Source organism: Battus philenor, unplaced genomic scaffold, assembly GCF_028537555.1.
Source record: "Battus philenor isolate CCGP_79_NKW_IND1 unplaced genomic scaffold, ilBatPhil1.0.hap1 SCAF_12, whole genome shotgun sequence".
Classification (NCBI taxonomy): Eukaryota; Metazoa; Arthropoda; class Insecta; order Lepidoptera; family Papilionidae; genus Battus; species Battus philenor.
Genome location: NW_027181674.1, coordinates 14,555,576 through 14,579,033, shown reverse-complemented (window position 1 = coordinate 14,579,033; position 23,458 = coordinate 14,555,576).

The following is a 23,458-nucleotide window of genomic DNA, read 5'->3' as shown; positions in this document are numbered from 1 at the left end:
ATTATGAAACTATGAATATATTTTGTAGATAGTACAATAAATAATATAATATTAAATTATAAATTAGTTTTAATTACAGTTTACAAGTGTTAATAAACAAGTTTCTTCGCTGTATTGTCCTGCAGAATTCTTTTCGGAAATAACCCATAATTATATATATATATATATATATATATATATATATTAATATATATATATATTAATATATATATATAGTATAATATATATATATATATTAATAAATATTAATTAGTCAATAATCTGATATTCTATTTTCGAATATTTAAATCTATCCTATTCTTTTCAGCCGATGGACGCCGACTGCAAGGCATAGGCGTCCCCCAATGATCGCCGCGATGACTGCTCCTGCGCAGCCTGAATCCAGCGTCTTCTACCTAGGAGGACTCACCTTTAAACTATTTATCCTAAAATAATTAATTTTTATCCAATTATTGAAAATAACTATTATACAGGTAAGTGCGATCCAAGTTAGTTTGTTTTGATTTATTACTGTATTTATAAAATGTATTATTCCGTATTTATAATAGGTAAACGGGCTATATACATGTGTATGTATACGTATGAATTTTTATGTGTGTATGTATATGTATGTTTTGAACACATTAACTAACAATTATTTATCCCTGTACAGTTTCCATATTATGGTTGTCTGAAAAAAGTTGCTTTATGCGATAAGACCGCCCATTGTACTTTATTCTTTACTACTATTCAACTATTTATATACTTTCTAGCGTATACAATAAAGAATGTTAACCTTTTGTTTATACTCGAAGAGTCTTTGTTGCGATTTCTCAGTACAGTCTGCGATCTCGGCTATTCAGTACATGCGTACTTCTTATATCTCGTACAAGCCAAGTACGCGGTGATATCTATAAAGTTATTTGAAAGAAAATTGGACGTCCCATTTAAGAAAGTCCGCAGAGGCCTATTAAGGCCCTTATTAAAACTTTTACACCAAAAGAGATTTCAGCCTTAGGGAGCACAACTTGCTGGAAAATTTTCATGAAGTTTAAATAACAAATGGAGGCTCAACTTCTTTTGTTGTTTTTTAAATGGAATTTTTTTTTATATATACTTTTTTAAATTGAATATAATTCAACATTTATTATTCTCTCCATCTGCTCTCAATTGAATTGCAATATTGCAGGCTAGAAATGATATTTTAATTTTAAGTAAATGTCGCGGTCACTGCCTTGTAAAATGACGAGGTTGATAAAAATATATTTTAGGGTTAATAGTTAGGCTTCGTTAGGGCGACGGTACAGAACAGGCAGTCATGGAGCGCTGGTATAACCTTCTGCGAAAAAGTGATGTTGCAGAAGGAAACTACGGAGAGAGAGAGAGAGAGAGAGACAAGAAGAAGTCCTGAGGTCCTAATCTGCAGTCGGAGGGTGTTAAACCGCGCCTTTTTCCCACCCTCTCCACATGGCCTTAGCGACGGAGTTGAGGTGATCCGCGGCAAATAAGGAGTTGAGACACTAGGCCACAGCCGTTGAAACTTTTTGAGTAATGAAGCATACGACTTCATTTGAATGCTCACATCTTTTATCCACTCTATAATATTCTTTTCAATTTGAAAACCTCTCGAATCTCAAATAAAGATTTCAATTTATTCACGATACAATTGAGAGGTCTTCGAGATCTTCCGAGATTCGGTGCGTGCTTCTTCGTTTATGACCAAATCTGGTACCAAACAGTCCTTTCGATTGTGGAACGATTTACCGCTGAATATAAGACGTGCTAACTCATTACATATTTTAAAGGAAATGTTTAATGTGGAAATGTTTTCATTTGTTTTTCTTTCTCTATTTCTTTATTCTCTCTGAGGTCAGTCAAAAAGTCAGTCTGATGTTTTTATTTATTATTGTATTTATAAAATATATTACAGCGTAACATATATTACACAGTATTTATTATAAATATATATGCTTTATACATATATACATGTTTGTATATATGTACATTTTGTATACATAACAACCCATTTTTTTGTACTTCTGTTGTTTTCATACTATGGTTGTCTGGGAGAGATTGCCTCGTGTGATCAGACCGTCCGTTGTTTTTTTCTTTACTACTTTAAAACTATGTATATATTTTCTAGTGTATCCAATAAAGAATGTTAGGTTATAAATTAGTTTTAAATACACCCTAATGTTATTAGACAAGTTTATTTTGAAAGCTTACCCCACGTGTCATACTACAGTCCATTAGATATTAAAGTGAAAGCGCCTCTGTAGAATACGGCAGGAGACGTAATAATTTCGTATTACTTAGGAAAGTTTAATGAATAAAAAACGAAAATATAATTGCTAATTAAAACGATATTATATGAAAAATCAAGTCGGATTTTTCATCATTATCATTTCCACAGCTGGACATAAGCCTACAACATAAATTTATTTATTTATTTACACTTAAAAAAATTTACAATTTATATAGAAATACAAGAGGCGGTCTTATTGCTCGAAGCGATGTCAATAAGACAACCTTTGGATGGAGACGAGAGCCATGAAAGAGATGGCAGTTTAGGATGTGTATACATTACCAGTAGTGCCGGTTTGAAGCGAACTAAATTCAAAGACTTCTGATCGAAATCAAATCGGCCATCCATTGGATATCTTTCTTTGCACTTTACCCGTACTTATAAATTTAATAAAGTCGTAGAATTTATACAGTAAATCAAATGTATATAAGAGAAATTAAAACACATTTAAATATAAAACCTTTATTTTATTTTTAATAAATATCGATATATATTCAAATTACGTTAAAAAAAATTGACCCAAATATTAACCCATTTATTTGCCGGCTTTTATAACTTTGGTTAAAATTTCACCACAAAATATAACGCAACTGGCGATACTCTCAAAGCCTCTGTTTCCACCTGCACCGTAATAAGGGTAGGGAACACAAATCGGCATCGTATTCGGAAAAATTTTAGGCGCAACACCATATCTGTGAACACAAGAAGTAAATAAGCATTTGTTACTCGCGGTTGAATTTAAATAAAACAAAACGATAAAGTGAGGGAAACGGGTACATTGAAACATCGGTTTTACAATTGACACAAACCCTACTGTTCGCGGTAGTAAGGTCCAGCCGGACTGACGATCTACCAAATTCAACGAATATCTTAAATGAATCATTATGACATTGTCACATGGATTGACTTCAACAACACCCGATTTTTAGGGGGGCTTCCAGACCGCAAACAGGGTGGATGAACCAAAGTTGGATCCGGATGCCTCCTAGGCTCGCCTGTGGTCCCCGCTATCATCCTAAGTCGTACATACACAACATTAAAACTAAACACCTCTACTCGGGTAAAGCGGTTTACTACGTTCTAAAGATATCATACAACTGAAATGCTTCCGTCCAGTTTCTGTTTTATTTTTAAGTTCACAGACCCTTCCGCTCCGTGAACTCAGTTCCGAAGCTGTAAAAGCCCCTGGACTAACAACATCAACATGAACTAAGAATCAGTAACTTCCCCAAGTAAGCTCATTTTGAGTAGAAACAATACAGGATGATTGTTTATAGATATAAAATCTTTTTAGAGATGAATGTATAAAAAAGTCAATTAATATATTATTACACGCTGTCTTACGAAATCAATGTACTCACTTATAATGTATTACGTATTTATAATATTATAATAATAATTGTATATTTGTGCCTTCGTATATATTAATAACAGAAGTTTTGACTGTCGCATTCCTATAGAAAAAAATAAATTTACACAATAAAACAGGTGTAAAACCTTTAAACCCTTATACACATGCGCTATACATTTACCATTTTAAAGGTTTTACACCAATAACCACTATAGCAGTCGAAACAAGAACTTCTGTTACTAAATAATAATGTCAAATCCGGTTTTTCTCTTTGATAGAAACGTTAAGGCAATCATTGAACGAACACCTAGTATCCTTATTATATTTCTTGTACACGATATAATTTATTAGTTTTTTATTTATTTATTGTAGATTAAAAGATGTTAAATTATAGATATATATGAGATATGAGTAAGAAAAGGACCAATATTTAGCCACTTCCGCACATGCAGCAGTAGTCGTGCAACAAAGTGCACCGCCCGCCAGCCCGCTGACAAATGCGCATGCGGCAAACAATGCGAACTACACAACTGCCACCGTCAAATCACTCAACACGCGTTTCACCCTTCCACGGGGCATCTTCAGGAGTTACACCGATTAGTGCCAAACAGAGTCTGGACTTAGGATGGACTAGGTAACGCTTGATTCCATTAAATATATATGAGATACGCCGTATTAAACTTCATATGTATGTACAAAATTTACTTCTTCGAGTATATTACTTTATAACAGTGTTTCTCAACATGTATGTTGAGAAAGGCAATTCAAAAAAAAATTTAGAAAGACTTAGGAAGTCACTCGCCGAATCCAAATGGGATGGGCAGCGTTTGGGGTGATCCGAAACCATGAAGTCCATAATACCGCAATGTATGAAGACGAAGGTCTTTAACCAATGTGTGTTGCCGGTGACAAACGCAGCAGGTTATTTATGACGAGCCTCATAAGAAAGCTCAAGGTTACAACAGCAATGGACGACTGAATTAGAAATGAGGAAATCCGCATAAGAACCAAGATCATCGAAGTAGTTAGGATTGCTCGTCTGAATTGACAGTGGGCGGGGTGGTTGGGTCAGAAAGGTTCCCGAGTGGCCGCCATGAGCTGGAAGCCTAGGTGACATAGTTAAGATTGAAGGAAGTCGCTGGATGTGAGCAGCGAAGGACCTGTCATCTTCGCGATCTTAAGGGAGTCCTGTGCCTCGAAGTGAGCTTCCATAGGCTGAAAGGAAGAAGAAGAAAGCAATGCTCTTCACTTACCTAATTTCAGGAAGGCAAAAGCCTTGATCCTCTGGTAGAAAGCATTCCGAATCTATTAAAATAAATACGAATTAGAAATTGTTAATAAACTTCTAAAACAAAAAAATTGATATGAATAGATACATACTTTTTTTACCGCCCCCTAATATCTGCGGCATTGCTTTTGATATTAACATAAGCGAAATTAAAACCTTCAAAAATCCCATCTCTATGCTACAGACTGCTTGGAACGGAGACGTAAATAGAAGTACATGAATGTTCAGTATTTTTATCATCTGCACACTGAAGTCATTTTGCTATCTTTGACCTGGATACATATTTACTCAACACTTAACCTTCTGATGTTCCGTATAAATGTTTAATTGAATATATATATGTGTACACGTGTTTGTTAATTAAAAACCAATATTGTAATTTTCTGCTTGAATGAAATGGAATAGCTTCCCGACCTTGTAGATAAACACTTATGTTTAATACATTTTTATACTTAATTTTAAATTGTTAAAACTATAGAATAAATTACTATACAGTACGATTGGTTATATGTGTAAAACTTTTAAAAGATTATAAACATATACATATAAATCAAGGCTTTCAGATATAATAAACAACGTATTTATACATGTGATTATATCATATTAATATTTTTTTTATTATATTAACTTTTCGTATTCCAAAAGAAAAAAATAATTAATGCAGCATATTTCAGAGTGATCACTTTTTACAGATTATTGGAAATAAGTGCAAAAACTTTTAAAGTTTTTTGCTGATTGAGCATTCTCTTTGAAGCTATTAAACCTATAACCCATAACTATGTATAAAATCGTGATATTTGTATGTTTGGTTGGTATAAACATTAACGCTCCCAATAGCTTCGGCGACTCTGAGGCGGACGATGGTTCGACGTCGTCTCGAACCATCGTGATAGCACCACGAGGGTTTCGGGGGTAGCGTTTACACGCATACCCCGGGACAGGCTATCGAAAATAGCACGGCGCGAAGGAAGACCGAGGCGATCCTTGACCGGGTGATACCGCGGTCCTACGTATAGCGCAGAGGGCGATCACCGGGGTGGGGGGGTTAGTGAGTAGGAATTTCACATACCCCTGTCCTCCCCCCAGAGGCAGGGCATCTTGAACGTCCGGAAGATTTACCCCCCTCGAAACCTCACCAATGGCAAAAAAAGAGAGAGAATTGTCCCCGAGGAGGACAGCAATACAAAGTGGTCTCGTATTGCTGCGGTACAGCAAGGATGCCTTAACATAATACTGAGGGGCAGCTGCTTTCGAAGGAGATCCGGCGGCTTCCTCCAAAGGTACCGAAGACGACTACCGAAGGGCTTAAACCCTATACTTCTCCGAGAGAGCAGTGTATCTAGGGTCCATCCTGAAGATTCCTTTCGATACCAAAAATAAAGTTTAAGCTACTCTGAGGCGAACATATCGACATAGTCTCGAAACATCGTGATAGTACTATATCTATATGGTTTCGAGGGCAGCGTGGACTACGCATACCCCAGGACTATCTAATACAGCAAAGAGCGAGGATCGATGGCGTGATGATCCTTAACTGGGAGATGCTTTACTCCATCACATCGGGTGGGTGATCACCAGAGAGGTTTGAGTGGGTTGGAATCCCTTATAACACTGTCCTACTCTACAAACTGCGTATCTTGAACATTTGTAAAATTCCTCCCTACTTCCAGAAACCAAAAAATAGGTTAGGTTATTACAGCTCGGACTAGAATCAGACTTTTTAAGTCCACATCAACAGATAAGTAGTATCCATCAGTACGGGTTATTTTATTTGTACTGTCGGCAACTCCGTAATCATTTTGCATAAAATGTTGATTTTGACAACAATCGTGTTGATTGTCCGGACCTATTGAACAAGATCCGTATTAACTTTTCTACTAGGCTTCCACGTTTCCCTTATCCATTGTATATAAAGCAATGTTCTCTGCGTACCATAATACCGATCGATAACCCAAGCGTGGCGATTATGGTAGATCGCTGCATAGATACCTTTGAAGGAGGCCTATGGCTTGTAGTGGGTATCTATGCGCTATCTACAACGACGATCTATTATTATTACTCCATTAAATAATCCATTATCCATTCAGAATTCCATGAAAATTTAAATATTTCATTATCCTTAAGTAAATAAGCATTAATACAAATGTAGCAGAGTAGTGTTTGTCAAACATTAAATCAAACAAAATTTATTAACTCATTTATTTTCCGGCTTGTATAATTGTAATCAATGGACCCTCGCCGCATGCGTATATGCACTGGGTAAAGCCGTCGAAACCTTTGTTACTACCTTTTTCGTAGTAAGTTTAAGGAACGCAAGTCGTCTAAACTAAACTAACAGAGCATCTCCAAAACGGCGAACATAAAATAAATGATTTTTTAACAGCTTGTATTATTTTTAAATTGCTTACATTTTCTTATCTTCTACTGAATTATTGATAACTAATAAAAAATTGTAACTTTTTCAAATCTGCCCTTGATGTAAAAAGAAGACAAAATACTCTTGCCATAGTAATATTAACATGACCGTAGGCCTACTGGAAGAAATTTCTGGTTAGAAATAAGTAGTGCCTGTTGTGTCAGTTATATTTGTATTGTTACTTTAGTGTTTTTATTGTGTACAATAAACTGTTAAATAAATAAATAAATAAATGACTCTTCTACTTCTTTTCAGCTGATGGACGCCCACTGTCTGACCACGCATGACAGGTCCTACGATGCTCGCATCCAGCGACTTCCCTTAACCTTAACTAGTGTCGTCTGACCACCTAATGTGGGGGGGGGGCTGCCCACGCCGCGTCTACTGGCTCGTGGTCGCCACTCGAGAACCTTTCAGCCCCAACGAGCATCGCTTGCACGAGCGATGTGCACCACCCACTGAGATGATAGTGCCGAGCGATTCTTTAAATGTATCGGAATTAAAAAATCAATTAATAACATTTATGTTGCTTATGGTGCCATGCTGATACTTGCCTAATTACAGGGATACAAAATCCTTGATCCTCTGGTAAAAGGCATTCAGGATCTGTCAACGGAAATAAAATAATTTTTATTTTATTGATTGTCACACTAGATTTATTTTATCACTTATCAAACAATACAGAAGTATTAATTATTTTTATTCAGTTTATTTTATTCACTTTATAAAGATCGCCAAATTAAACAATCAAAATAAAATAAATATATTGAAGATAAGAGCTAAATATCTCAGCATCAAATTTGTAAGTTTCTCTTTAAATTCTCTTTAAATAAAAATATGGAAAAATAGTCAACTAATAGACTTATTAACAACAATTATTGACGAAATAAGTAATAATCTTTCAATAATGAAGTAATTACTCAAGTAATTCTGACACAATAGTCAAATAATTAATTAATTATGTGATAAAAAAACAATAACCATACATCATCGACGTTTCAACCCATAGGTGCCTACTCCCAGGCCTCCCCCAAAGTTATAAATGGGGGATATACCATAATCGCCACGTTTGGCAGGTGGTCTTACGTTCTGTTTGGTATTATGGTACGTAAAGAACGCTGCTATCTGTACGCAAGTGTAAAATATATAAGATTGTATACCTATTAGAAAAAGTGAAAATGTAAGAAATAATAATACTGTAATAGGATGAAAAGGATGGAGGATGGGTGAAAAGTTTAACACGTTCACTGCGGGCCCAATTTCGAAGAACTTTAAGCTGGTGCGGCTGAGGTCGAATCAGCCTCAAGCTGAACTTCCTAGTAGTGCGGTTGAGGCCTTTTCTGCCTCATGTTTCAATCATTTTTTTTACAATACTGAGTCAATGTTTCGCAGACATAAAGAAAGCTATATTTGTCTTTGTCATACTTCATACGGTTGAGTGTAAACAGCCGCCGCACTAGAGACAAAACACGAGTTTTACGCGCCGCACCAGTGCAAAGTCTACCATGAGGCTGAATCGACCTCAAGCCGCAGTGAACGTGTTAAAGAGCTGAAGAGAAAAATAGAATGAAAAAGACAGAAAGATGTATATTGTGAGTGGAAGAAGAGAATAAAAATAAAAAAGAAAGTAAAAGCTTTGATATAAAAAAATAAAATCCCTGTTCCCACATAAAAAGGAATGGAATGAGAAAAAAAATAATTATAGTTTGCCAGACTCAAGATTATTATGTATTTTTAATTAATCATTTTATGCGTATAAACTATGATAACAATGCTAATAAAACAGATGAAAAACTAGGTTACAGTTTAAAAACAGGTTTAATTTATTAACAAAAACACTGTCCCAATTCGTTATCATTCCAATGTTAGAGCAAACGACAGATTCATTATCACTTTAAAAATATCAAACAGGCGTGAATTCAGTTTAAATATTTATTCACAACCTGTAATATCCTCATAAAGGCTTCTCGGTAGCGTATTCGTTTGAATACAATTCGAAACTGTTGTATACGTTTCTGAATACGATATTATAAAATGAATATTGGTAATGTTTTATGTTTGTTAATGTGCATTTTTCTGGTTAACATATCGAACGCGCTGCAAGGCAAGTTTTAGTCGTTTATTTTATATAATATTTTGCTTCTTTATTTATACCTAAGGTTCGTGTATCATCATCATTATTATTTTAGCCGCTGGACATCCACTGCTGGGCTAAAGTCCCACCTATAGATTTTCAATAAATACCGACCAGCTAGAAGCATAAAGGGTATTTCGATTGACAACTATAAATTATTTTAATGATCCAATGTAATGAATTATGATCCTATACTGTGCTTGTCTGTCCGTATAATCTATGTTCCGCAAATTTGTCTTGTACAAATCACTTGACACGACTTTTTATATACTTATGTTAATATAATAAGCCTTTTATGTACTTACTACTATGCTATTTGATCTAACTTTTTGATACATACGATGCATGATCTAAAAATACACTGACTAATTTTATATTGAATAAAATATTAAAATGCACTGATCCCAATGTTGATTCGACGATTGGAAGCACTTCTGAAATGCCTCTTTCTTAAGGCCTTTCAGCTGCTCTGTAGCTCTTTCAATGTCGGGAATTGTGTCGAAAAGGTTTCCTTTCAGCACCGTTTTTATTTTTTGGAAAATGCTAGAAATTGTACTATGTTAAATCGGGAGAGTAACGCAGGTGTGGACAAATCAATAGCGATGTGTGATGTGCATTTTCGTGATGAAGACGAAAACCTTTAGCCAATTTTCCGGGTCTCTTTCTCTTTACATCATTTCGCAATATTGTAGTAAACCCTTAGGAAAAGACTAATATATAGTTACTTCCGCTATGTAGCAGTAATCGTACAATAAGACAAACACCGAATGGCACCAAGCAGCGTAACATTACTCCTGAGGATGCCCCGTGGAGGGGTGAAACGCGTGTTGAGTGATTTAACGGTAGTAGTTGTGTAATTCGCATTATTTACCGCATGCGCATTTATCAGAGGGCTGGCGGGCGGTGTATTTTATTGCACCACTACTTCTGCATAGCGGAAGTAGCTATAAATTAGTCGCTTTCTTACTTAGGATGGACTTCCGCAAGCTAACGCCTAAATCTATTAGGTAGTAAAACCTTGTAATATACGTAGTTCACTGTAGATTCTGTTAAAACGAACTCCTTTCTCAAATTTTTAGGTCGAAAGACGCTCCGACCTTTACTCATCTAGAATAGAATTTTTCTGCTTATGAATCGGTGATACCACTTGTAAACAGATTTTAAAGTCACCACATTATCATTATACACTAATTTTAACTTTTCATGACTTGTTTGCAATTTAAAACAAAATTTAATTTCAACGCGTTGTTGAAAATCCACGATGCGCGGCAAATACATCGAATATGAGCTTACTCTTCTAGCTGTGGAAGCTGATAGACAATTATCAACTTGTTTAAATTTGCTACAGACCATCTCAATGAACCAGACTAACAAACGTATGCATTTAAATGAACGTAGACACAATAGTTCCTGGTATAAAAATATTACACCGTTTTTTTATCATACCTTTTATAACAAGCTTATTTTTATTTCTAGTGCTAAAATTATGTACATCGCTATTTTTATGACATATATTAAATTTTTTTGTTATCAAAAAAACTCATTGTGTTTGTTAGGACTATTTACATATAATGAGTATAAATAAGGTTTCAAATGAAATGACTACAGTGTGACCAGTTCAAACGTTTCGGATACGCTTGATTAAAAATACTATGGTGATTTTAGATGCCTCAATACTTAGATGGATATATACAGTAGTACCTAGTATAAAAATTCATTCACCGTATTTTATCACACTTCGTAGCTTATATGATATATGCACTTACTTATATGCCTAATTTCTCTGGTTAATAATAATAATAATAAAATTTTGTTTATTTCCCGTCACCTATAGTAAGTTTAACATTTTTATATAATATCTGATAAAATAAAAAAAGTTTTATTAATTTGAATTTTATTTGTTATATTAATTTATTTGGAAACTTTCTTTAGATGGGAACCTCAGTTTGGGTATAGGCCTCCTCCAGCTTGGTCCACTCTTTTCCGGCTGTAGCTATGATATCATCGCTCCTAAGTTTTATGGGAGGTTGTTTTCGTCTTTTCCCGCTAGGTCTTGTCCATTTCGTCACTTCAGAAGTCCATCTTTTGGCCTTTGACAACAGTTTAAAACGTCAACTATCCTTGTTTTCTTCCTTATTGTTTCGCTTCTTATTTTATCAATTCGTCTTATACTTAGTAGATTCCTCTCCATAGCTTTCTGTCAGTTAACTAATTTTGTTTAAAATCTTCATTTTCTTCGGTGCTACAAGCCATTTCTCTGATTTCAGTTAAACCAAAAATGTCATTATTTTCCTCTTTAATTATTTTATTCACATTTAATTTCTCTATTTAAGCCAATCTTCATTAAACACAAACACTTATATCAAGAAAATAATCTAAATAAAAGAAAAAATCATATTTTTCTTCTTCTATTCAACCAACAAAAACCTTGTGATTTATAATAAGTCTCTAATATATCTATTAATATTTTACTAAAAAGGAAACAATATTTACTACACCAATATCTCGCTTTGCGTCGTTTCGTTTTGCACTGTGCATCGCTAGGTTGAATTGAATGTTTACTTTGTTCAATTTTCTTTTTTAAAATTTGTATTTTTGTAACCCTGGAACCTATCTTCGATCTTTACATGGTTTGCTATAGAAAATCTTAATTCACTTTGCGGCGTTTCATTTTGCGTAATGTTTTTTTGGAACATAACCGTCGTGGTTATGGTGTACTTGAATTTATAAGCGGAATAACGGATTAAAAAAAAAACAAACAATAAATAAGGTTTTTGCTTCAACACTAGCCGAATGACTCTCACTGCAAGGCTTAAGCCTCCGCCATAGATTGCCACTCTAACCGATCCTGCGCTGCCTTCGCTTTGTCGTCGGTCCCCCTGTATTTTAATAAAAAATTATTAACTTTCATTATATATTATCATTGACTTTTATTTCAGACCCGAGATGCAAAAAGGGTTTAGACGGAGGCCACTGTGCAACGACTAAAAGGTAATTTTGACGTAAATATAATCTCTCATCAAACCAGTTACTGATTATAAGTCTAAAAGCTTTTATACACATCCAATCACCGGGTTTAAAGTGATCACCCTTAAATAATCATCATTATGACTATCTATAGACACCGCCTTAAAGACACAGGCTTTGCTGAAGATCGCTTCGATGGTGCCTTACGGTGATGGCATATCGTGACCTTGATTCTATTTCTTCGGTCCATCTAGTGAAGGGTCCAAGCTGAAATATGTTACATTAATTAACTATTTCACGACAGGGTTATAACTCCTGGTAGCATAAAGATTGCTGGAACAGATAGTAAAAAATAATTAATTTTAAAATGTAGTAATTAAAATATTTAGGAACGCTTTTTCTTATTATATTATATTAAGGTTGTTTATTAGGTTAAGTAACCATTGTTTTTCAAAGTGTACCACACCTTAATTAAAAAGAAATAGACTATTTATTCATCACTTTAAAACTATTTACAATAAAAAGTTTTCTTGTTTCTTCAACCATGCTCGTAGGTATGTATTAATACAAAAATAAATGAATTCCTTCTCCCGGAGATATTATACAAAGTATAATGTTTATTTTTAACTTCTACAATCAATATATCGTGAATAGTAGTAGCCCTGCGGTAGAGTGCTACAACTTTTAAAATTTTATGGTCCTACAGAAGCTAGTATCGATGTTAGGTGCAATATTGTTTTATAGAACCACACAAAGTATACAGCCTTCCAGAAATCGAACCCAAAACCGTACCAGTAAAGTACTGCTCCTTGTTTACTGAATGTTTGATTTTAATTTTGCTGACTCTACCTAATCACAAAGGTCACGTTTCAGATACCGATTCGACTCCGACAAGGGTAGGTGCGTGTTATTCGACTATCGCGGGAGAGGTGGCAATAGGAATAACTTCAATACAAGGTTAGAATGCCTTACGAGCTGCGGAGACGACACTCTACAGAACATAGGCTCGCATCTCGGCCTGTAAACTACATCTCTTATCTTTAAAATAAATTACATTCTGTATATTTTTATTTTTATTACACTATGTTTACTACTTAAAATAAATTACGTTATTTCAACTCTTCTTAAGCAATAGTACTGCGTAAATTATTTTAAAACAATTATTTATTTTATACTTGTTAAAAGCAATCATGTTCCGTACATGCTTTGAAAATAATTACATTATGTAACAAATTAAATATGTTGTTAATTTAAATATATTAATTGTGTAATACTTCTATACCAGGGAAGAGCAACACGCGGCCCGTTAGACAGGTTTATGCGACCCGCAAAGTTTTTTCTAAACTTGAATTTATTTTTTCAACTTTCACTCATAAATATATTGTTATAAAATTAATTATAATAAAATGGTGGTACACGCCAAACCAAAACAATTGATAATAACCATAGATCAAAACCGAGTGATACACTGTTAGAACGCCTACGTATTATATATACGCATGTATCTTAAACACTCTGTAAAATTTCTCATGAAAATATTTCAAGTATATTCGTTTTTTATTTTCTGTCTTGTTTATTTTTATTTTCGTATTAAAATTTATGTATTTGCTTAATCTAATGTTTTATTATAAATAGAGTTTTGTAAATTACGTATATTATGTGCATAAATAATTTTTACTTTTAAAATTGCCCGTTGATGTAAAAGGTTGCCCACCTCTGTCCTATACGATGACTAACGAATAGATCTACACAAATGGTAATTTAATATATTACTTATTATTATATACGAATTAAAAAAGTAAGTTGCTGTGTTGTAGTGTACATACAAATTCAGTGTTAACAAAAGAGTTTTTTCAATGAACAATGTTTTAAAATTACTGTCTTGTATGTAGTTCGACTTTGGATCCTTCACATTCTTTTAAAGTCCCCTTTTTGGGGCCTCCCGTTCAACCGCTATCATGGATGAACAGGTTATTTATTTACGTTGTTATTTTTCATATAATTTTAATTAATCATCTTTCGTCCTTATCAACGTCTATTATTCTTTCCGCCAATTTCCTTTACAATTTATTCCTTAGTATGAAAATGACCAATATTTAGCCACTTCCGCACATACAGTGGTAGTCGTGCAACAAAGTACACCGCCCGCCAACCCGCTGATAAATGCGTATGCGGCAGAGTCATACAGAGACTCTGTGTTTGGTACTAATAGGTATAACATAACTCCTGAAGATGCCCCGTGGAGGGGTGAAACACGTGTTGAGTCATTTGGCGGTGACGGTTGTATGATTCGCATTGTTTGCCGCATATTCTATATTCTTCTATACATCGCCTCACTTCCTTCGCCTTCCCTCCAGAGTTGTATAATTTTATGTTTATTATTTTCATCATTTATTTATTCTTGTGTTACTCTCTGCTTCGCAGTTAATTTACATTTCTAATACCACGGCTATTTTATCACTCTTATTTATTGTTTTCACATATTTGAGTTAGGTCACATATTCTCATATCGGAGTCAAAATCAAACACAAATTGAAGGTATAGGTATTTTTGTTTTATTTCTTACATACACCAAGCTTGGATATAGCTCAGCAAATCTATAGGTCAAGACAAAGGCCAAGTATCGCTCAGTTTCGTGTTATTTTGGACTAAGTATTTCGGAGCTTCCTAAACGCTGATGTGAGTTTAATTCCGCGAGTGATCTCTTACTCGAAGTTGGACTTGCCATGCCGGACGGCTTGTTCCAGATTTATATAATCGTCTACGATTTCGAGCGCTGCACATCTGGCAGTATATTTATATATACTACCGAATCTGCTACGAGCTGGTACTCTAAAACATTCACTACATAGTAATACCTTGTATTTCCATGAGATTGTCAAACAAAAAAGGCGACGGTCCGGAACACAAGTTTTAATTTTATTCATAGCAACGTAACAGTCTTTTCACTCTATACTTCTTGTGATATTGCTTAGACTTGACGATTAAACGTGGAGGAAGCAAAAGTGACAAATAGGTTATTAATGACGTAATAAGTAAATGAAATGACAATTTTATATATATATATATATATAAATACATATATATATATATATATATATATATATATATATATACTAGCTGATCCCGCAAACGTTGTTTTGCAAAAAAAATTGATATTTTAATTTACAAATAAAAAATAAGGGTTGATCGTAGAGGGGTGAAAATTTATGGTTGTATGTATTCTTGTATGCTGTATCATAAAAAAATAAAAACAAAAAATTTCGTTAAAAAAAATTTAAGTGTGAACAACCTTTATCACTTAGGGGTATAGAAAATAGATAGTAGCCGATTCTCAGACCTACTGAATACGCATATTAAATTTGGTAAAAAATCAGTCAAACCGTTTCATAGGAGTTCAAGTTCGAACACCGTGACACGAGAATTTTATATATTAGAATATATAAATACGTATTTTACAGAGAATCTACTAACATTTTCTAGTTTCCACACCTCTCAATGGCTCCTTATCAAGCGTATCTGACCGTTTTCATTTCCGAACAAATGGCACAAATGTAAATAATTTCGTAAACTGTACGTGAAAGAGTGAAATATTAAAAAAGTTGCTTACGTTGCGAGCGTACGTAACGTTTCCGTTCCATATTCAAAATTGTTTCACATCCGTCCAAATTTATAGAACGATTTTAGCGTTTGTAATAAAAACTAATACGAGAAAAGCTTTTTTGGCAGCGCTCCATAACTCTGCCCGATAAAATAGCATATATTCAGCAGCATCATATAACGCTAATGAATATCGCTGCGATAATTTTTAATCCTCTTAACTCTATTTAATGATGACGTAGTCGAAACTGCAGGGAAGTGTTACATGAACAAAGCGGAAACATGAGAGAAGATTAGCATATCTTCACCCAATTATAATGTTGCAACTTTATCACTAATAGAAGCGAAAGAACTTAATATAAATAGTCAACAATATCTAGGGGGAAGTAATATTTTTAAGGACGAAAGAAACTTGACTTGATAAAGAAATTTAATGAAAAAAAGCACTGGATACAATAGACAAGCAAACATAAGAAAAGCGCGTCAAGCAAGCATACCCAGTCTGCGCAGGCGCATCACACAACGCGTCGCAGCCGTCTCAGATCATGGTGTGCGGGAAGAGATGCTGTCCTTTATATTTGTACCCACGCCATTTGAGCGTATTGTACAATCAGCATAAATGGAGCGTTTTCATATGTCACTATTGTAAATAAGGTGATGGTCCAATTTGAAGCAAATATTGTTCCACGCAGAGAAATTTGGAGGCAGTTGAAGATCCTTAATCTGACAGAGATCATATCGCTAAAAATGCTAACTAAACCTGTACAAATAAATAAAGTTGAAGTGTCTGTTTGTTATATATATTGAAATGACTGCTTTTGACTACATATGAATTCTCCTCTTATTCTTTTTCTTATATCCATATCCTTATTATTCATATTCTTATTCTTCTTCTACGGTACATATATCAAAATAACATTTTTTCAAAAATTTTGTCTGTCTGTTTGTTCCGGCTAATTTCTGGAATGGTTGGACCTTCCGTTTGATGGAACTTATACTGGCAGGTAGCTGATTTTATGAGGAGTAACTTAGGCAACTTCTAATTTAGAAAAATTCTTTACCAAAAAAAAAAATAAAACAAATATTTTTTTGTTAAATTCCACGCGAGCGTAGTCGCGAGCAAAGGCCTAGTTATTAATATATTTTTATATAATTGTTCTAATTTAAAAGGGAGTTTTTAAAAGATAATGATTTATTAAATTAACTCGGCTATGGTTAAAAAAGGTAAATCTTAACCCTTAATAGCCTAGAGTTTCAAATTTGATACCAATCTTTTAAACCGAATGTTTACTTTACTATTAGTTTTTTTTAAAGGTTGGCTGTACGAATTTTACTGTTGTATAATTTCCAACTTTCCAACGAAATTAAAAAAAAATCTGCTTTTCCCTTCATCTAGACCCTCAAGCAAACACAGTAATATTTAAAAAAATCACTTTCGTAAATCAGGCTAATAAGGGTTAAAGACGACCAATTGAGATCAAAGCCTTCGTAGTGTGGTGCTGCAGGAAAATGCTGGTAATTCTGTGAGTGTCAAAACTAAGCTTTCTGACCGACGACTTAGTTCAGGTTCCGGGAAGTGAATAATTACGGGCAGTGATTCGCAAAAGATCCGCTCCGCTGGAAATCCGCGTAAGAACCAAGGTCACAGCTGATTCTTCGACTGAAGTGGCAATGAGCGAAGCCATCGTTCGACCCCAACTGATGGCGGTTGGGGCAGAAGGTTCTGGAGTGACGACCACGAGCTGATAGACGCAACGTGGCGATCTTTGGAGAAGCCTTCGCTTTACAGTGGGCGTCTGTCAGTTGAAACTAAAGAAAAAAACACAAAGTCCGCAGCGCAGATAATTAACAAAAGTTAATTTTGATGTGTGATAATTCGAATTTCGAAAACAATTTTATTTCATTACAACTACGTTATTATTTCTGAAACCGTTTTAATTTAACCCGTTACTTTTTTCGTTGGAAACATCGCCTCTTTTGCCCCAAACATAGCCCCGTATTTTTTAATTGTTAGATGATAACCAAGGAGGTTATAAGTATAAATCAATAAGGTCGTCTAAAACTAAATATCTACTCAGAACATAAGTCATATGAATATGATTAATATACCTAGTATACCAAACATAATATGGCATTTCCACCCTCACTTGAATCTATCAAATACAGTCCACTCTTAAATAACTGTGACTGTGATTACGTCAGATACACGGTAATTGGTAATAGGTGTGACAGTTTTAAAAAGTGGAATATAGAACTCATTCGTCACACATTTGTGATCACTCTGAAACTCTTTTAGAATGCGACATTCAAATAACTTTTAGCAATACAAAGTCGGTAAGAACAGATAGTAAACATTAATTAACTTTAATATACAGTAATTAGAATTAAAAACTCTTTTTCTTAATACTATATCATCAAGCTATTTATTTATATAAAAATATTTTAAAATTTTTTTTTGTGTAATGGGGAACTTAATCGAAGGCGTTCTCTACCAGTTAAATGTCAGGCGGTGCAAAGATAAATTAATAAGGGTTGGTGATGCAAGTTAATATCATGCAATCCTATATAATTAATGCATAAAAGTGTGAATTATATAAGATTGTATCCCGGAAATCGAATCTGCGACATACAATAGCAAATCTCAATCCTCCACTTTGCATTCTTGTTTATATAGATATAAAAATCGGTAAAAAAACTTTTAAGTTAAACGGTTTTATTTGATACCCATATTGTGGTGGTTGTGGTAAAATATGTACCTAGTCCGCCATATTGGAACGGCGTCCATCTTGAATTTTAAATTTTGACATAATCATCGTGTTTTACTATTGTAGCTCTTTCATTTGATACCCATATTGAAGGGGTTAAGGAAAAATATGAAATCCGCCATTTTGTATCGGCAGCCATCTTAGATTTATAATTTTATTATATTGTATTTAATTTATTGATTTTATTATATTGTATTGTCATTGTACCAAATTTCAGATCAATCTGACAACGGGAAGGTGCTTAAATTTCAATTTCTAATTTTGACCCAAATAAATATACAAATAAATTCCGTACGGGTCGAATTAAATAAAACCGTTTAATAAATAGGTATTTTTACAAAAAGTTGTATTATACGTAACAAATTTACGATTCCTAGACATAATGAATTTTACAGCTCGAGGCTCCTGGCATCTGGCGTCTGGCAACTGGCATGTTATTGGCAGCTATAGACGATAAAGTTCGGCGGACAGTTGTTTGGGAGTTTACGCGCAGTTTCGGCTGACCCGTACTGACATAAAGGATTATAAGTTTATTCATAAAACGGCTATAGTCAATATTAAAACAATCTTTTTTTTTCGTCGAAAATTAATAAAAAAAAGTTTGTGACTTATAACTCCCTACACGAGAAAGATCATTTGGTCAATTAATTACCAAATAAATCTATGAACTCGAACAATTTTTATGTTAGATTAAAATAATTATAATTTTAAAAACTACTTTTATATCTGTGAAACGTTCAGGAGAGTACGAAACATCTTATTAACTAATTACCTCTGAGATAGTGTTGTAAGACGAAGGTCTGTCTCCAGTATGTTACCAGTAATAACCTATGATACAGAAACATACTCTGAAAAGTAACAAAAATAACCAATATTGTTTAATTTTTTTTATTTTCTTGACGTAGGAGAAACAAACAGAAACACTATATATAAAAACAACTTCCAACTTCTTCAACATACAAAAATTAAAACATACACAAAAGCTGAAATAATAATAAAGTTGTTGTAAAGTAATTTATATACCCATACATAGACTCCCTCTGCGAGGCATAGACCTTCCCGTAGGTGATTCATTGCACTGTACTTTTATAACGCGTCTTCATAGTACGCGATTTTAGATTCGATACATTATTTATATATCAATTTCTTTGTTAGTACCAAAATTTGATGTTTTCAAAATTATGAAAAACACCTCATTATAAAAGTAGTCGTTTCAGCAATGAAGATGGCTATGGGGAATATACCAGAATCATCACACTTGACAAGTTGGCGATTGTAGTTTGGTATTATGGTACGCAGAGGACGCTGCTGCTCATCTTCTGGAAATTTATTTGTGAGCAGTGGCAACCCTATATGCAATGTACAAATTGTAAATTATATTACCTTGTATCTCGGTTATCGAACCCACGACCTACGATCACAAGTCTCATCCCTACTCCACTGGGCTACCACTAATCAACCATAAACAAAAACGATTTAAGTTATGTGAAAAATCATCTTGAATTGCTAAAAAATATTAGATGTATATTTTAATCAACTCACCTGAACCCAACAGAACAAAAAAAAATACTCAACCCATCTAAGATATAAAATAACTTACCCGTATAAGATAAGAATGGCTTCCTTTATCTCCCTTTATAGGCGACGTTGCTCCTTTGTCAAGAACGTAAGTCGTACAATGTTCTTTATGATATTTCATATCAACAGCCACCTTGAAATACGTTGGAGATAAAATACACTTAAATAATAAGAAATGAGTCATATATTTCTATTGTATTAACTTCTATATACAGGATGGTATAGCACATATATATATGGATGCGAGACGTGGAAGGTCACCAAAGATATCTTGCATCGGCTCGAAGTCTTCGATGTATTCTCGGTATATACTGGCCTAAGAAAGTCTCCAACGTAGATCTCTGGAAACGCTGCGGTGAGATGCCGATCGACCAGCAGATAAAACGCTGCAAATGGAACTGGATAGGCCACACGCTCCAAATAGACCCTGATCACATACCAAGGCATGCCATAGAATGTAATCCTCAAGGAAAGCGAAGACGTGGCCGCCCAAAGTAAACCTGGGGGCGTACGATCACTGCAGAAATGAAGGCAGTTGGAATGACGTGGATCGAAGCAAAGCGCTCAAGACCGCTCGGAATGGCGACGTACTGTGGACGCCCTCTGCCCCATCTTTGGGACATAGAAATAAATGATGATAGCATATTTGATGTCAATTATAATATGGTACAGCCTGTAGGGGCAACATTACGTCATTGACAGCGGCGCATCGAAACGGGGATTTCCATAGAAATATAATTCTATATTTATATCGGTATTATGGCAGCAACATTACGTCATCGTTGGCGGCGCATCGAAACGGGGAATTCCATAGAAATATAATTCTATATTTACATCGGTATTATGGCAGCAACATTACGTCATCGTTAGCGGCCCATCGAAAAGGGGAATTCCGCAGAAATAAAAATGTTCACTTACGCTGATATAAATACCGGCGAAGCTCAAATGAATACACACACTTGATAAAGAATCCCACATACCCATTTAAAAATTACTGATTTGGAAAGTAATAAATGATGTAATAGTTATATAGAAAGAACGTTTTTAAAATTTGAATTATTAAACATTAAAATTATTTATTTACTATCTATCCTTGCTGATATTGTACCGTCAGAAGTTTTTGGATTGTCATTGGTGGTCGCTTGTGGGATAATAATATTTTTTCGCGGTATAAGTGGACTGTATTTGCGGGGCGCTTTCGCAAATTACGCGGTAAGAAATATTATGTAGTGTCAGTTTGTTACAAGGAAAATTAATAGTAAGATAGGAAAACTGGGTCCCAGGAACTCACATGAGTATTAATTCTGGTCCTCGAAGTCCTGAGAGCGGCGCGGATCTTAATACTCGTTGCAGCTTTTATTATCTGTTACACAGTAAAATCACACGCGGCGCGGATGCGATTAGTGACAAGATTGAAACAATAATTGTAGACGGAAGAAAGTTTTGTCACAGTTTTTAACCTCAAGTTTTTAAGCATCAGTGTTACCACTTCACAGCACTGCTTGTTCACTCGGCGTTTTAGGCGTGAGTAGGATAATGATAAGAATTTATGAAAAGAACTAACTGACAGCTATATAGTTATTTAAATTTCGAGTGTGAAATATGAATACGAAAAATTTTATGTATTGTTAATTAGAAAAATTATAAATGTAATATATAACACGGCGTAAACAGACATATTATTTTAGATTAATCACTTTACACTGGGCTTTAATAATAAGATGTAAAAACTTTAATGCTTTTTGCTAACAATTGATTCATATACGTATACGTATTTAGCGTTCAAAATGAATCCGCAAACATAACGGTAGCATTACTAGGAGCGTCAAAATTCAAATCTTCGTTCGAAATTTAAAATTTAAACGCGCAAGAATTTTAAACATATTATTGTGGCCCTTGCGGCCAGCTATACAAAGCATTCTTAAATGAACGCTTCATCTATTATATATAATCTGTACGGTTTGTTCACGTTAATTAAAATTTGTCATGTATTTTACTAAATATACAGATTTTTACTTCAATAAATTAATCTAAACATGTGTATATGTCAACACCGTTAATTCAGCCATAGTACGTTCACAGCTGAACATAGACCTTCCCCGTAGATATACCAATAAGACCAGTTCGAAGCCGCCTGCATCCAGGATCTTCAAACGACCTTAAAAAAGGTCTTTGTCCTAACTTTTGAGTTGACGTCCTGCGCTGTGCATGTCTGCCCATATTTTTAGTCTATAGTGCGGCTCAATTTTGATGTCACCTTTTTATAGTTGTACTACTGGTGTTCCTTTGTATATGGATAAACTTAAGAACGTTAAGTTTTAAATAAATAATTTCTACTATATACAGCCAAATCTTTTTTACGATTTTGAAATAACACTATTAGCAGTTACAATAAAGAAATTTTGTACTCGATTTTTTTTTCTAACGCGAATGTTAAAAAATGTTTTATCTTATTATTTTAACAAGAATACTTGAAACTACTAATACTACTAATACTTGAAACTTGGCAATATAAAATAAAAATGAAAAAATATCATAACCCCCGATACACAAAAAGAAGACAATACTTTTTCCGAACTATGGAATATTTACTGTACCGGGAATACCCGATTTTTACTATTACATTTTTTCTTCGATTAGTTGCATTCCAATTTTAACACTGTATTTACGTTCAAATTATACTTTTTTTTCAATCGCATGGTGTAAATTTCAGTTTAATTTGTATTTTTGATTTATAAAGAGTTCTTTTAAGAAAACTTCGGTTTTTTAAGAAAACATTTAGATTTTTCATCTTAAATGATTTTATAAAGTTGTGGGATGAGTCTCCGTTTTTGTACGTATATGTACGGTGTCATGACATACATAGCCTTCTAGCTGTCAAATCTAAAATGGCGGCAGGGTAAATGATGGTGATAAAAGATCTGAATATTGTATATAAAATTCCGTTACCGACAAACAAAGCAACCCTTATGAAACAATTAACAGCCTCATAGAAACTATTCCTTCCTCTAATTGCAGGTAGCAATTTCTGCTCCGGTTAATTCAATGATTGCCTAAATTGTTTAATTGAATTCG